At 43.7% G+C, this 14,231-nt stretch overlaps 1 protein-coding gene across 1 annotated transcript in view; it reads right to left on the bottom strand.

Annotated features, from left to right (window-relative positions):
* LOC126267782 (endothelin-converting enzyme-like 1) overlaps positions 1-14,231 on the bottom strand; it is a 340,693-nt gene that overhangs the window by 134,509 nt on the left and 191,953 nt on the right. The gene's annotated exons all lie outside the window — the stretch shown is intronic.

Genomic DNA, 14,231 nt, shown 5'->3' with positions numbered 1-14,231 from the left:
CTCTGTATACTACAGCACCATCCGCGAAAAGCCGCATGAAACTTCCGACGCTGTCTACTAGGTCATTTATATATGTTGTGAAAAGCAGTGGTCCCATAACACTACCCTGTGGTACGCCAGAGGTTACTTTAACGTCTGTAGACGTCTCTCCATTGAGAACAACATGCTGTGTTCTGTTTGCTAAAAACTCTTCAATCCAGCCACACAGCTGGTCTGATATTCCATAGGCTCTTACTTTGTTTATCAGGCGACAGTGCAGAACTGTATCGAACGCCTTCCGGAAATCATGGAAAATGACAACTACCTTGAAGCCTGCATCTAATATTTTCTGGGTCTCATGAACAAATAACGCGAGTTGGGTCTCACACGATCGCTGTTTCCGGAATCCATGTTGATTCCTACAGAGTAGATTCTGGGTTTCCAGAAACGACATGATACGCGAAAGAAAAACATGTTGTAAGATTCTACAACAGATCGATGTCAGAGATATAGGACTATAGTTTTGCGCATCTGCTCGACGACCCTTCTTGAAAACGGGGACTACCTGTGCTCTTTTCCAATCATTTGGAACCTTTCGTTCCTCTAGAGACTTGCGGTACACGTCTGTTAGAAGGGGGCAAGTTCTTTCGCGTACACTGTGTAGAATCGAATTGGCATCCCGTCAGGTCCAGTGGACTTTCCTCTGTTGAGTGATTTCAGTTGCTTTTCTATTCCTTGGACACTTATTTCGATGTCAGCCATTTTTTCGTTCGTGCGAGGATTTAGAGAAGGAACTGCAGTGCGGTCTTCCTCTGGGTAGCAGCTCTTGAAATAGGTGTTTAGTATTTCAGCTTTACGCGTGTCATCCTCTGTTTCAATGCCATCATCCCAGAGTGTCTGGATATGCTGTTTCGATCCACTTACTAATTTAACGTAAGACCAGAACTTCGTAGGATTTTCTGCCAAGTCGGTACATAGAATTTTATTTTCGAATTCACTGAACGCTTCACGCACAGCCCTCCTTACTCTAACTTTGACATCGCTTATCTTCTGTTTGTCTGAGAGGTTTTGGCTGCGTTTAAACTTGCAGTGAAGCTCTCTTTGCTTTCGCAGTAGTTTTCTAAATTTGTTGTTGAACCACGGTGGCTTTTTCCCGTCCTTCACAGTTTTACTCGGCACGTACCTGTCTAAAACGCATTTTACGATTGCCTTGAACTTTTTCCATAAACACTCAACATTGTCAGTGTCGGAACAGAAATTTTCGTTTTGATCTGTTAGGTAGTCTGCCATCTGCCTCCTATTACTCTTGCAAAACAGATAAACCTTCCTCCCTTTTTTTATATTCCTATTTACTTCCATATTCAGGGATGCTGCAACGGCCTTATGATCACTGATTCCCTGTTCTGCGCTTATAGAGTCGAATAGTTCGGGTCTGTTTGTTATCAGTAGGTCCAAGATGTTATCTCCACGAGTCGGTTCTCTGTTTGATTGCTCGAGGTAATTTTCGGATAGTGCACTCAGTATAATGTCACTCGATGCTCTGTCCCTACCACCCGTCCTACACATCTGAGTGTCCCAGTCTATATCTAGTAAATTGAAATCTCCACCTAAGACTATAACATGCAGAGGAAATTTATGTGAAATATATTCGAGATTTTCTCTCAGTTGTTCTGCCACTAATGCTGCTGAGTCAGGAGATCGGTAAAAGGAGCCAATTATTAACCTAGCTCGGTTATTGAGTATAACTTTCACCCACAATAATTCACAGGAAGTATCAACCTCTATTTCACTACAGGATAAACTACTACTAACAGCGACAAACACGCCACCACCGGTTGCATGCAATCTATCCTTTCTAAACACCGTCTGTGCCTTTGTAAAAATTTCGGCTGAATTTATCTCTGGCTTCAGCCAGCTTTCCGTACCTATAACGATTTCAGCTTCGGTGCTTTCTATCAGCGCTTGAAGTTCTGGTACTTTACCAACGCAGCTTCGACAGTTGTTGGTGAACCAGCTGCATGCTGTTCGGCAACTAGTAGAAGTGTACATTTTCCAGTCCAGGGGTCGGATCGCGGTGTCTTCCTAAATGTAATCAGGTAATAACAAGGCTTATTGACTTCATAGCAGTGATATGTGTAACTCTGTCTCGTGGGTTAAAGCAAGAACGTCGACCCTTGTTTAGACTGGTCTTAATAATATGTCAGTGCAGAAATTTGATCCTGGTCCGCCAATAAACGTTTCCGGATAAACCTGCGGAGCAGGTAGTCACGAAATTCCACAAAGTATCGAAAATCCCCGATACCGCAGTGACTGTGACCACGGCCGCCGGTATGACTACGTGACACACCATAGTGGCTCCGAAGAGGAGACGAAAATTACGTCCGTACAGGGTTTATACATTTCTCATTTTAAGGCGAGTTTCTTGTTGAACATAACATCATTTCCAGCTGAAACAGAGGTAAATGATTGTATGCATTTCTCAGTGTTCATCGCCTCCAAGAAGTAGCTGCAAGCGGTCCCTTGTAACCTCCTGTCGCATCTGCGACTTGTGCCGTGCAAACCCGCCACAGACAGGCGGTGCTCTCTCCCTAGCCGGTTAGAGCTTACACGAAGTCACAGCGAAAGTCACTGTACGTCCCACGGGACGTCTCGCGCTTCGCGCCTCACCTGTGAGCCCATCGCGTTCACGAGTCCCTCAGGATCCTTCTCCTCCATCACCAGCAAATCTGAAGTAGAGAGCTTCTACCTGAGGCCCAGTAACAAATTTACCTCCAACCTTCTCGCTAAGGGCCGCATTGCCTCAAGGCACTGGAGTCCCATTCGTGGAGAACGGGATACAAATCTCTAGCACGACACCCTGATTTAGATTTCCTGCGGCTTTTCCAAATTAGTTCAGATGCTTTTCCACATTCTCGTTCTTTTCTCTGAGCTACGCTCCGCTTCAATGATCTCGGCCTTTTAATTTTAATCTCCCTTTTTCCTTTCACTTTCCTCTTTCATCGACACTTGAAGTTCTTTAATACAGAGTACAAAATTATCTTCAGCCTCTCTAACAATTCAAATAGGATGAAAAGAATGAAGTTGTTTATGAGGTGCCTTAAAGCGTAATCTTGTTTACACCGTTTTCTGTCGGGTGCCTGTACGCAAGATTTTGCTTTCGATGACACGCTGTTACTGTCAGATCTATTTATTATGGATATTTGATAATCCCATAACAGTAAAGGAGCCGCTATTTGGTTTTAGATAAAGAAAAAAAAGGACGTTGGAAACTCAGCATCTGGACTACTAGGTCTAAATAAGATATTTCCGTCTAGACCAGAATTCGATTACATAAATACGTGTACCCGTTAGCTTGGCTGGCAGTCTTCCTCAAAAGCTGTGATGCAAAAGTAACTTCTTTTCTGCCTTAAGTTCACAGCAGCTAAAATGTTACCTATTTATTGACAAAAATTCATCAGTTGATAGGGAGTACGTACATTCTGATTGCTATAGGAACATTATACACCATACGTACTTACAATACAACGAAAACAGACTTAAACTTTATAACAATCAAACTGTAAAAACTTATTACGTACGAAGAAATTTTTGAGATACTTAGTCAACATAAGCTGGTGATCATTCTCTTAAGCTGCAGTACACTTAAGACAAAGAGAACCAAACAATAATTAAAACTGACTGGTTTATAGTTCAGCATGATTCAGACACATACACTGATGAGCCAAAACATTATCACCATTTGGTCAATAGGTTGTTTGTCCGACTTTGGAGCGAAATACATCATTGATTCTGATTATCAAAGATCTGACCGTTTGTTGGTACATTTATGGAGGTATGTGACATCAGATGTCTACGCATAGGTCTTGTAATTCGCATAAATAACGGACCGCTGATTTGCGTACGCGGTGATGGCTCCCGACGGCGACCGAGGTGGGCTCCATAGGATTCACATCAGACGAATTTCTTCGCAGAGACATCAACGTGAGTCCACTGTAATGCTCCTCAAACCACAATAGCACGTCTCTGACTACGAAACATGGACAATTATACTGCTGATATATGGCATTGCCGTCCGGGAAGACATTAAGTATTAAGGGATTCTGGTGGTTCGCTGCTGTCAGCGCGTCTTCGATTACTACCACAGACCCCACACAAGCATAGGAAAATGTCTCCAGTAGAAGAATGCTGTTCCCACTAGCTTTCGTCCGTAGCGCGCTGCATGTTACGAGCCACCTGTTAACCTCAGTAACGGCTTTTGTGGAGACGACCAGCGACCTAGTGTAGCAAAATTGATTCAGCCGAAGTGCCGACGTCGTTGGATCAACGTGTGAACACGTAGGGGTAGTGTGCTGCGGAACTCTGTGTTCGACGATGAACGGTGTGCTGACAAGGGAACCTCCTCATCGCACCCCCCTCAGATTTAGTTATAAGTTGGCACAGTGGATAGGCCTTGAAAAGCTGAACACAAATCAATCAAGAAAAAAGGAAGTTGCGGGGAACTATGAAAAAAAAGCAAAATATACAAACTGAGTACTCCATGTGCAAGACATGCAACATCAAGGATAATGTGAGCTCATGAGCGCCGTGATCCCGTGGTTAGCGGGAGCAGTTGAGGAGCGAGATGTCCTTGGTTCAAGTCCTCACTCGAGCTAAAAGTTTAATTTTTTTTATTTTCAGACAATTATTATCTGTCCGTCCGTCCGTCCGATTCGAGGTAACTGCGCCTTAGTATGGGGACGCTACACCTAAACAAACTTCGAAACACACGGCGTCAGTCGACTGCAGCGCACGGAAGAGAGGGTATTCCTGCTAACGAGGCTCCCTGGCTGGCACTTGACTGTTCGCTACTTTGGACGGGAGTGTATTAAATAGGTGAGATGTATTCCGTGGGCAATATGAATCCAGCAAATATAGCTCGTGACTTCAATAACAATCGCACGGTTTTGCGGTGCGGTCGCAAAACACAGACACTAAACTTATTACAGTGAACAGAGACGTCAATGAACGAACGGACAGATCATAACTTGGCGAAAATAAAAAAAAGTAAACCTTTCACTCGAGGGAAGACTTGAACCGAGGACCTCACGTTGTGCAGCTGCTCACGCTAACCACGGGACCACGGCGCTCCTTCGTTCACACTCTCCTTGCTGTTGCATATCTTGTGCATGGACTACTCAGTTTGTATATTTTGCTTATTTTTTTCAAAGTTCCACACAACTCCTTCCGGTTTTCTCGATTGATCTGTGTTCAGTTTAGCAAGGCCTATCCACTGTGCCAACTTATAACTAAATCTGAAGGGGGTGTGATGGGGAGGTTCCCTTGTCAGAAACACTTGTGTGTTCACCATCATTGTGTTATTTCTGCAGAGATGCCACAGATCATCTATCCTACTTCACAGAGCGTAAACAGCCGTGGAGCCATACGTTCGATGAAAAGTTGTTGATGTCCAACCAAGTGGTATCTTCACCGTCCTATCTCTTTCCATAGATACGACAGTAGCAAGTGAAAATTCGATCAGTTTCGCAGTTTTCGGGATATTAATTCACAGGCTCTACGTAATAATAATCTGCTCTTTGTCAAAGTCACTTATCTCAATATATTTCCCCATTTGCAGCGCATATTTTCCCTTGGGTGATTCCCCATTCGTGTCTGCTACGCTTATATCCTTTTGTTAAGACGTCACGTGCCTCAACGGCACCAGGCGACACCCAATGTCAGGGTGGGCAGTGATCGTAATGTTTCGGCTATGAATACATCTTCACACAGGGAGCATTTTCTGTACCAACAGCCATCATCAGAAGAGCAATCTTCCCAATCATAGACATAAAAACATCAACTACATTGCTAATCAGAAGCCCCTCCCCGCGTCCACAGCATCTCTTTAATACACATTTCGCAAACGTAATTTGAAACTGGTAGCCGACAACAACGTTGGTGTCCGGGAATAGCATTTTTTTCATCCTTATCGGCCAATAATATGAATAAAAGTCATCTAAACTACGTTCCCAAGTTGTGTAGCTGCGCGCTATATTTATTTTGGTCTGTACTGGCAGCGACCGTCATCTGGAATTATGGCCTAGTACGCCGCTGCATGGAGCCGCACATCATTACTGAAAGCGAAATGAGCGCCATAATACGTTGCCACCAACAAACAAGCTATATGATCTCACTGCAGTGTTTGGTTTGAATACATCGTATCCCCTGAACACATGGGCAGTACTAATGACACTAATTTTACAGTGAAATAGCTATGAGTGATCCTGGGAAGCCACATAAATTTAATCGCAGAGTTGCGGAGGAAAGTACAACTAATGTCTGTAATAATTTTTTCTTTGGAGCCATGTGAGAAGAGTCTTAAATACGAAAATAAATCGTTGTAGTAGTAAAGTTTACCATTCTGTTAATTTCCTACATTGGTAAATGATTCCATCTCTAGTTATAGAGATGGACGAGCAATAAGGACAGATAAAATTCTTGCCACTCCGACAAATTGTACAGTTTGTAATAATTTATGAATATTTTGTAGTAAGACAGTTTTGTCGTCTCACGTCTGAAAGATAAAAGCTGGCAGGACGGGCTCGTCACCAGGTGATGTGTCAACCGATGACGTTATGAAGAATAGGTTAATGACACACTACAGCATCGACGTACATCTTCGTGAGATCTACATTTACATACGTATTCTGTAAACCGCCATACGGTGGGTGGCGGAGGGTACCTTGTAACGCTATTAGTCACCTGGTTGGGGGGGGGGGGGGGGTTACCTTCTACCGCTATTAGTCATTGCCCTTCGTGATCCACTCGCAAATGGAGCGAGGGAAAAGTCTATAAAAAGTCGCCACAAACGAAAAACAACAGAATAATTCACATTAAGCTGTCGCGTCACATCAGTTTGCGACTGTCCTGCTTCCATTCTCCCTATGACCCTCCACCGCAGAGAGCCTGGTAGGCGTCTTCTGTGCCATACTGTCTGCACCGTCTGCTATTGTGTACACAGCAATTGTGGATCTGGGACTACCCGGCAAACACTATCCCGTTTGTTACGTGCCCTGGCGTCATAGTTGGCATGGCTGTCTATTAACTGAAATGCCATCTTCCGTGCAAGACACGAGCGTACGGACATCTGTTGACAGTTTGTATAATTATAACGTGAATTAGACTCAGGACGGGGAAATAGTGTTCGTTGCCTTAATTTTGGACATCAGTATATTATGCAGTCACATAAATGACGGGTACTGCGAATCTACTATGACCAACATTAAAGTACCATGCAAAACGAATTTAAAGATTTAGTTGGAAATGAAAGAGGAATTAAATATAGCGATCGACAGGTGGAATTCAGTGTTCTCTCCATCAAGAAGCACCTTGTGCTAAATTTGCAGGCAGGGAGCACGTGGAGGAACTGGTGGCACGAACTGTAAAATTCCTGAAGTCGAACGTGTTACTCCATAGTCAGATGGCAAAGGTTTTTGATAGAACTGAACGAAGAGTATGGAGAAGTGCAAAACGGCTAAGCAGGGATGGCTAGAGGACAAATGTAAGGATGTAGAGACTTATCTCACTAGGGGTAAGATAGATACTGCCTACAGGAAAATTAAAGAGACCTTTGGAGATAAGAGAACCACTTGTATGAACATCAAGAGCTCAGATGGAAACCCAGTTCTAAGCAAAGAGGGGAAAGCAGAAAGGTGGAAGGAGTATATAGAGGGACTATACAAGAGCGATGTACTTGAGGACAGTGTTATAGAAATGGAAGAGGATGTAGATGAAGATGAAATGGGAGATATCATACTGCGTGAATAGTTTGATAGAGCACTGAAAGACCTAAGTCGAAACAAGGCCCCAGGAGTAGACAACATTCCATTAGAACTAATGACCGCCTTGGGAGTGCCCGTCCTGACAAAACTCTACCATCTGCTGAACAAAAAGTATGAGACAGGCGAAATACCCTCAGACTTCAAGAAGAATATAATAATTCCAATCCCAAAGAAAGCATGTGTTGACAGATGTGAAAATTAACGAACTATCAGTTTAATAAGTCACAGCTGCACAATACTAACACGAATTCTTTACAGACGAATGGAAAAACTAGTAGAAGCTGACCTCGGGGAAGATCAGTTTGGATTCCGTAGAAATGTTGGAACACGTGAGGCAATACTGACCCTACGACTTATCTTAGAAGCTAGATTAAGGAAGAGCAAACCACGTTTCTAGCGTTTGTAGACTTAGAGAAAGCTTTTGACAATGTTGACTCGAATACAAACGCAAAACGAGGATAATGGAATGTGGTCAAATTAAGTCGGGTGATGCTAAGGGAACTAGATTAGGAAATGAGACACTTAAAGCAGTAAAGGAGTTTTGCTATTTGGGGAGCAAAATAACTGATGATGGTCGAAGTAGAGAGGATATAAAATGTAGACTGGCAATGGCAAGGAAAGCGTTTCTGAAGAAGAGAAATTTGTTACCATCGAGTATAGGTTTAAGTGTCAGGAAGTCATTTGTGAAAGTATTTGTATGGAGTGTAGCCTTGTATGGAAGTGAAACATGGACGATTAATAGTTTGTACAGGAAGAGAATAGAAGCTTTCGAAATGTGGTGCTACAGAAGAATGCTGAAGATTAGATGGGTAGATCACATCACTAATGAGGAATTATTGAATAGGATTGGGGAGAAGAGATGTTTGTGACGCAACTTGACCAGAAGAAGGGATCGGTTGGTAGGACACGTTCTGAGGCATCAAGGGATCACCAATTTAGTACTGGTGGGCAGCGTGGAGGGTAAAAATCGTAGAGGGAGACCAAGAGATGAATACACTAAGCAGATTCAGAAGTATGTACGTTGCAGTAGCTACTGGGAGATGAAAAAGCTTGCACAGGATAGAGTAGCAAGGAGAGCTGCATCAAACCAGTCTCTGGACTGAAGACCACAACAACAATGAAAAAATCTAAAATTAGTTGCAAACTACGGCGTGCCCATAGTTTTATTCAACATTAAACACGACTACAGATATTCGATTTAGGTTAAGTCATGTTCGATATGCCTGCCGTGACTGGCGATAATGTGCCCCAGACGAATACCGGAATTCTGCATAACCCGCTGAAGTGTCGGAACATCGAAGCTATCGAAGACCTCCTGAATGGATATTGCTAGCTTAATAATGGTTTTGGGGTTACTGCTTCATAAGTTGCCTTTAACATAGCCCCTCAAAGAGGAGTCGCATGTGTTAAGGTCCGGATAATATGGAGGAAAAACGAGGTGAATGCGAGTGGCCTCTGGGTACCGCAGAGCCATAATGTGGTCCACAGAGTGCTCCACCAAAACACCACTCTTCTACTTCGACGGGGTCGACCTCCTTCTTGCATGAACCGCATTTTGTGGAAATCAGGATCACATTGGATAATGTGGATGAAATAATCTTCCAAGACCTTCACGTACCGTTCGGCAGTCATCGTGCCATCAAGGAAAATCGCACCGATTATTCCGTGACTTGACATTGCATATCACACAGTCAAACGTTTGAAGATGAAGAGATTTCTCGATTGCGAAATGGGGATTCTCAGTACCCCAGATCCGCTAATATTGCTTAATGATGAACCCACCCATATGAAAGTGGGCTTCGTCGCTAAACCAAACCACATTCTCATCAAAATCCTCTTCGTCAGTTCTGTGGACAATAATGTTGACGAAACACAACCATTGTTACATTGCTCTCAGGCTCAAAGGCTGATGGCTTTGAATTTTGTATGGAAATAAATGCAGGTGGAGGAAGAGGAGATTAGTGTTTAACGTCCCGTCGACAACTGAGTCGTTAGAGACGGAGCACAAGGTCGGATTAGGGTAGGGTAGAGAAGGAAATCGGCCGTGCCCTTTCGAAGAAACCATTCCGGCATTAGCCTGAAGAGATTTAGGGAAATCATGGTAAACCTAAATTACGATGGCGGACGCGGGATTGAACCGTCATCCTCCCGAATGCGAATCCAGTGTGCTAACCATTGCGCCACCTCGCTCGGTGGAGATGCGCGTCTTGCAGTTTGAAAGCCCTAACAGAAACAGCTCGGAAGTTATGACTATTTTAATTCATCAATAATTGTCATCCTGTATATTATTCCAAAGCACGTTGCTTTTTTATTTGAAACTATTGTTGAATTTATCAAGGGAAAAGGAGTGCAGGAACGAAAATGATGTAATGCGGAATGGATTGTAGACCTCATGGCCGGCCGATGTGGCGGAGCGGTTCTAGGCGCTTCAGACCGGAACCGCGAAGCTGCTACGGTCGCAGGTTCGAATTCTGCCTCGGGCATGGATGTGTGTGATGTCCTTAGGTTAGTTAGGTTTAAGTAGTTCTAAGTTCTAGGGGACTGATTACCTCAGATGTTAAGTCCCATAGTGCTCAGAGCCATATTAGACATATTTTAAGCGGACTTGAGTATACAGTGCTCACAACAAGACGCTGTAAGGTGAGAACAATTTCTTTATGATTTCATTGGGATGCATTTAAAAAGAAAGTCGCGTTGTAGAAGGGACACATTCTGGCTAACCAAAAAAATGGTTCAATTGACTCTGAGCACTATGGGACTTAACTTCTGAGGTAATCAGTCCCCTAGAACTTAGAAATACTTAAACCTAACTAACCTAAGGACATCACATACATCCATGCCCGAAGCAGGATTCGAACCTGCGACCGTAGCAGCTGCGCGGTTCCGGACTGAAGCGCCTAGAACCGCTCGGGCACTTCGGCCGGCTTCTGGCTAACAGTCCAGTTTCATAATCTCACTGACGTTAAGAGAAACACCAGGTTCGAAGAATTCAATGTGGCCTTGAAAGAGTTCGAAGGGTGTCCGCCCCTGGTAGCTGAGTAGTCGGCGTGACGGAATGTCATACGTGACGGCCCGGGTTCGATTCCCGGCTGGGTCGGAGATTTTCTCCGCTCAGGGACTGGATGTTTTGTTGTCCTTATGATCATCATTTCATCCCCATCGACACACAAGTCGCCGGAGTGGCATCTACTCGAAAGACTTGCACCAGGCGAACGGTCTCCCAGACGAGAAGCCCTAGCCATATGGCATTTCCAATTCCAAGGGTAGTTTCCTAAACGTTCTGAGGACACTGGCACTCTTCCGTCTATTTTCGGGACCGTTTGCCGTTTCAGTTGAAAGCGCCCGTACGCACAAATGTAACTGAATGGTCTTCAAGGTAATTCACGTTTTAAACACAAATCTCTTTAACGTTAAAATTGTCATCAAGCACTTTCAAATTGTCTGCGTCTGTCCGTATGCCGACATTTTGTACCAGCTAAAATTATATGTCTCCGGCGCACAAAAGTATTCAAAAACACAGAATTTTTTTGTCTATGTTGTTGAGAAAAGTGAAATATAAAATCAACGTCATATGCAGTGCGACTGCATTGTCATTTAAATGCAGGGTGTTCGCTATTTCCCCCTCCACCCCTTCCTTGTTCTCAGACAGCGTGCTGTGGCGGTGGGCGAAAGATGCCAGCGAGGGTGAGCACAATGGCACTCGTGCCACAGCTTGGTCCGTTAGCTGGAGTGTTTGCCATCCCTGGTTAAGCTGTTAATATCTTTCACTAGACCAACAGAACCATTTTTTTTAAATAAAACTGTAAACCAAAAGTGATTAGTTTGTGCGGTGTGCGTACTGTACGACCTTCAGTACACACACTATCAGATTATTTGCCTTGTCACTCTAACGAAGCAGGCGAGTGTCATCAATATGTCTCGTGGTCTTATCGTGTCGTGTTTATCTTCTGCCGTTAGGTCAGACGATAGAAATGCCCCTTCACGCTTAGAGTAGCAGATTGACGGTGACCAACTTTAAACAGAACTTGATTAATTTTCACACATATTTATTAAAATAATAACAAGCATAAAAATTACTTAACTTGCTTCTGGATGCTATTTACAATTGACAATCTGAAGTTCCTTTGGTCTTGGTACTTTAATCTTACTCTCACATATATCTCTGATACTTGACAAAAGTGCCTATACATTTATCTTCATGGCTATGTACAGGAATATGGTAATCTTATTAGGTGCAGATTTAAACTCGACTACAGACTAATGCAGACTGACTAATCGGAGGTCTTTACACTCGTCATGATACCTCGCGCTTTCATGTATCACTGAGAGAGTGTGATCCGCGAGGAGAAAAGGTTGTACATTAGTAGCAACCTCATTGGCTGCGTTACATATCAATACGCGGATCGGCGGAAGCAGAATTTGGTCTGTCTCTATGGCAGAGCCATCTCGTAGTGCAGAGATGGACGAGCGCTGCGCCTGCGCTGTTGTGCTTAGTGGGGCGCGCTCTAGTGGGAAAGTTGTGTATGCGCTGACTACGAGGAACTATGTATACAACAGTTTGGTTAATATTAAATACATAGGCAATCGTACAGACACAAGAACTCTAAACAAAGCAGTGAACGTTGTCGTTAGTCCTCTCCTTACGCCGGACTGAGCTCAATGACGTCTAAATGAACAGCAGTTGGTTTAATGTGGTTCTAATGAAGTTAGATTGTTCAACTGACTGATGCAGTTGAATAAAATACAGGGCAATTAATGTGGTTGACTGGTGTGTGTGTTAGAGATCACTACCTTCCTACCTCCACCTTCCTCCAACGCACCCTCTGTGGATCTATTGATAGTGCCTGTAGCAAATGCTGACAGGATGAAGCCTTCGAACTACAGAATACTATTACATATCTAGACTGAAGCGGTGAGTGAACATCTTTACCAAGGCCGGGAATCGAACCAGGGTCTCCGGCTCACTAGGCAGGTGCATTAGCGGCTACAGGGTGTCCAGAAAAGGACTCCCTAACTTCAAAATTAAATATCTCGAAAACAAAGGTCGATAGAGGAATGCAGTAAACGGTATGTTTATTGTGAAAGCTGTGAGAAGTTTATACAGTAGTTTGAAATAATAGTTACAAAAGCTGCTAACAGATGGCGCTGTAACCGCCATACGTAATGCCTAGCATAAATAGTGATCCAAAACCCAGAGCCATCAGTTCCACTAGTGAAACGTGAATGGAGGTCAACGTACCGAAGGAAGAGATTAAAACCATGTACTCCACTGAAAAACGCGTTTTTCTGTTGCTAGAGTACCACAGGTTAGGAGAGAGTCCTACGGCAACAAGGCGAAGTTTTCAAGCAACATTTAATGTTCCAAAAGGACCCGATGCGAAAACCATTCGTACGCTCTTCGCAAAATTTCAACGAACAGGCAGCGTAACTGATGATCTAGTGGGGCATGTTGGCCGCAATCAAACCGCAGTTACGCCTGAAAACATCGCCATACTTTCTGCAATTATTCAGCGAAACCCAATGTCATCCGTCCGTAGAATTGCATCTGAGACTGGTTTGAAGCGTTCCAGCACGCAGAAAATACTGAGAAATGGCCTACACATGTTTCCGTTCAAAATTCAAACGCACCAAGCCATACCGGTACGAGCTGTGGAACAAAGGGTTGCCTTTGCTAATCAGATGCTCACAATGATTGATACTGAAGGATTTGATCTTGGCTGCATCTGGTTTACAGATGAAGCACACTTCCACCTGAATGGATACGTGAATAAGCAGAACTGGCGATTTTGGGATTCCGAAAAGCCATATTGGTGTGAAGCAAAAACCTTGTATTCTCCTGAAGTTACTGAGTGGGCTGCAGTATGCAGCAGAGGCATTATTGGCCCTTTTTTCATTCGAGAAACGGTAACTGGTACACGTTACGTTGCAATTTTGGAACAATTTGTCGCCATACAGCAAACGCTAGAGGATCGACCAGGTACTGAATGGATTATGCAAGATGGAGCCCGACCACATCGGACCGAACAAGTGTTTCGCTTTCTTGAGGAATACTTCGGGAATCGAGTCATTGCTTTGGAATATCTCAAATTTACTGGTGCAGGCAAGGATTGGCCTCCATATTCCCCGATTTGACTCCCTGTGACTTTTTTTTGTGGTGCACAGTGAAAGACATGGTCTACCCGAAGTATCCCGCCACGCTGGACGAGCTTGAATCGGCGATTTCTGTGGCATGTGATTTCATTACGGTTGAGACACTTCGAAATGTGATGGCGAATTTCATTCTTCTTTTGCGCCACCTCTGTAGTGCCAATGGTGAACATTTTGAAAACATTGTGATGTGATTGTTTGCAAAGATTGTTTTCATACGATTATTTCACTTACGAATGCTGATATGAGTTGTACAGCGTACAGCGCCATCTGTTAGCAGCTTTTGTA

This window comes from Schistocerca gregaria, chromosome 4 (genome assembly GCF_023897955.1).
Source record: "Schistocerca gregaria isolate iqSchGreg1 chromosome 4, iqSchGreg1.2, whole genome shotgun sequence".
Lineage (NCBI taxonomy): Eukaryota > Metazoa > Arthropoda > Insecta > Orthoptera > Acrididae > Schistocerca > Schistocerca gregaria.
Note: the sequence above shows the minus strand (reverse complement) of the source record. Positions and strands in the feature narration are given on the sequence as shown.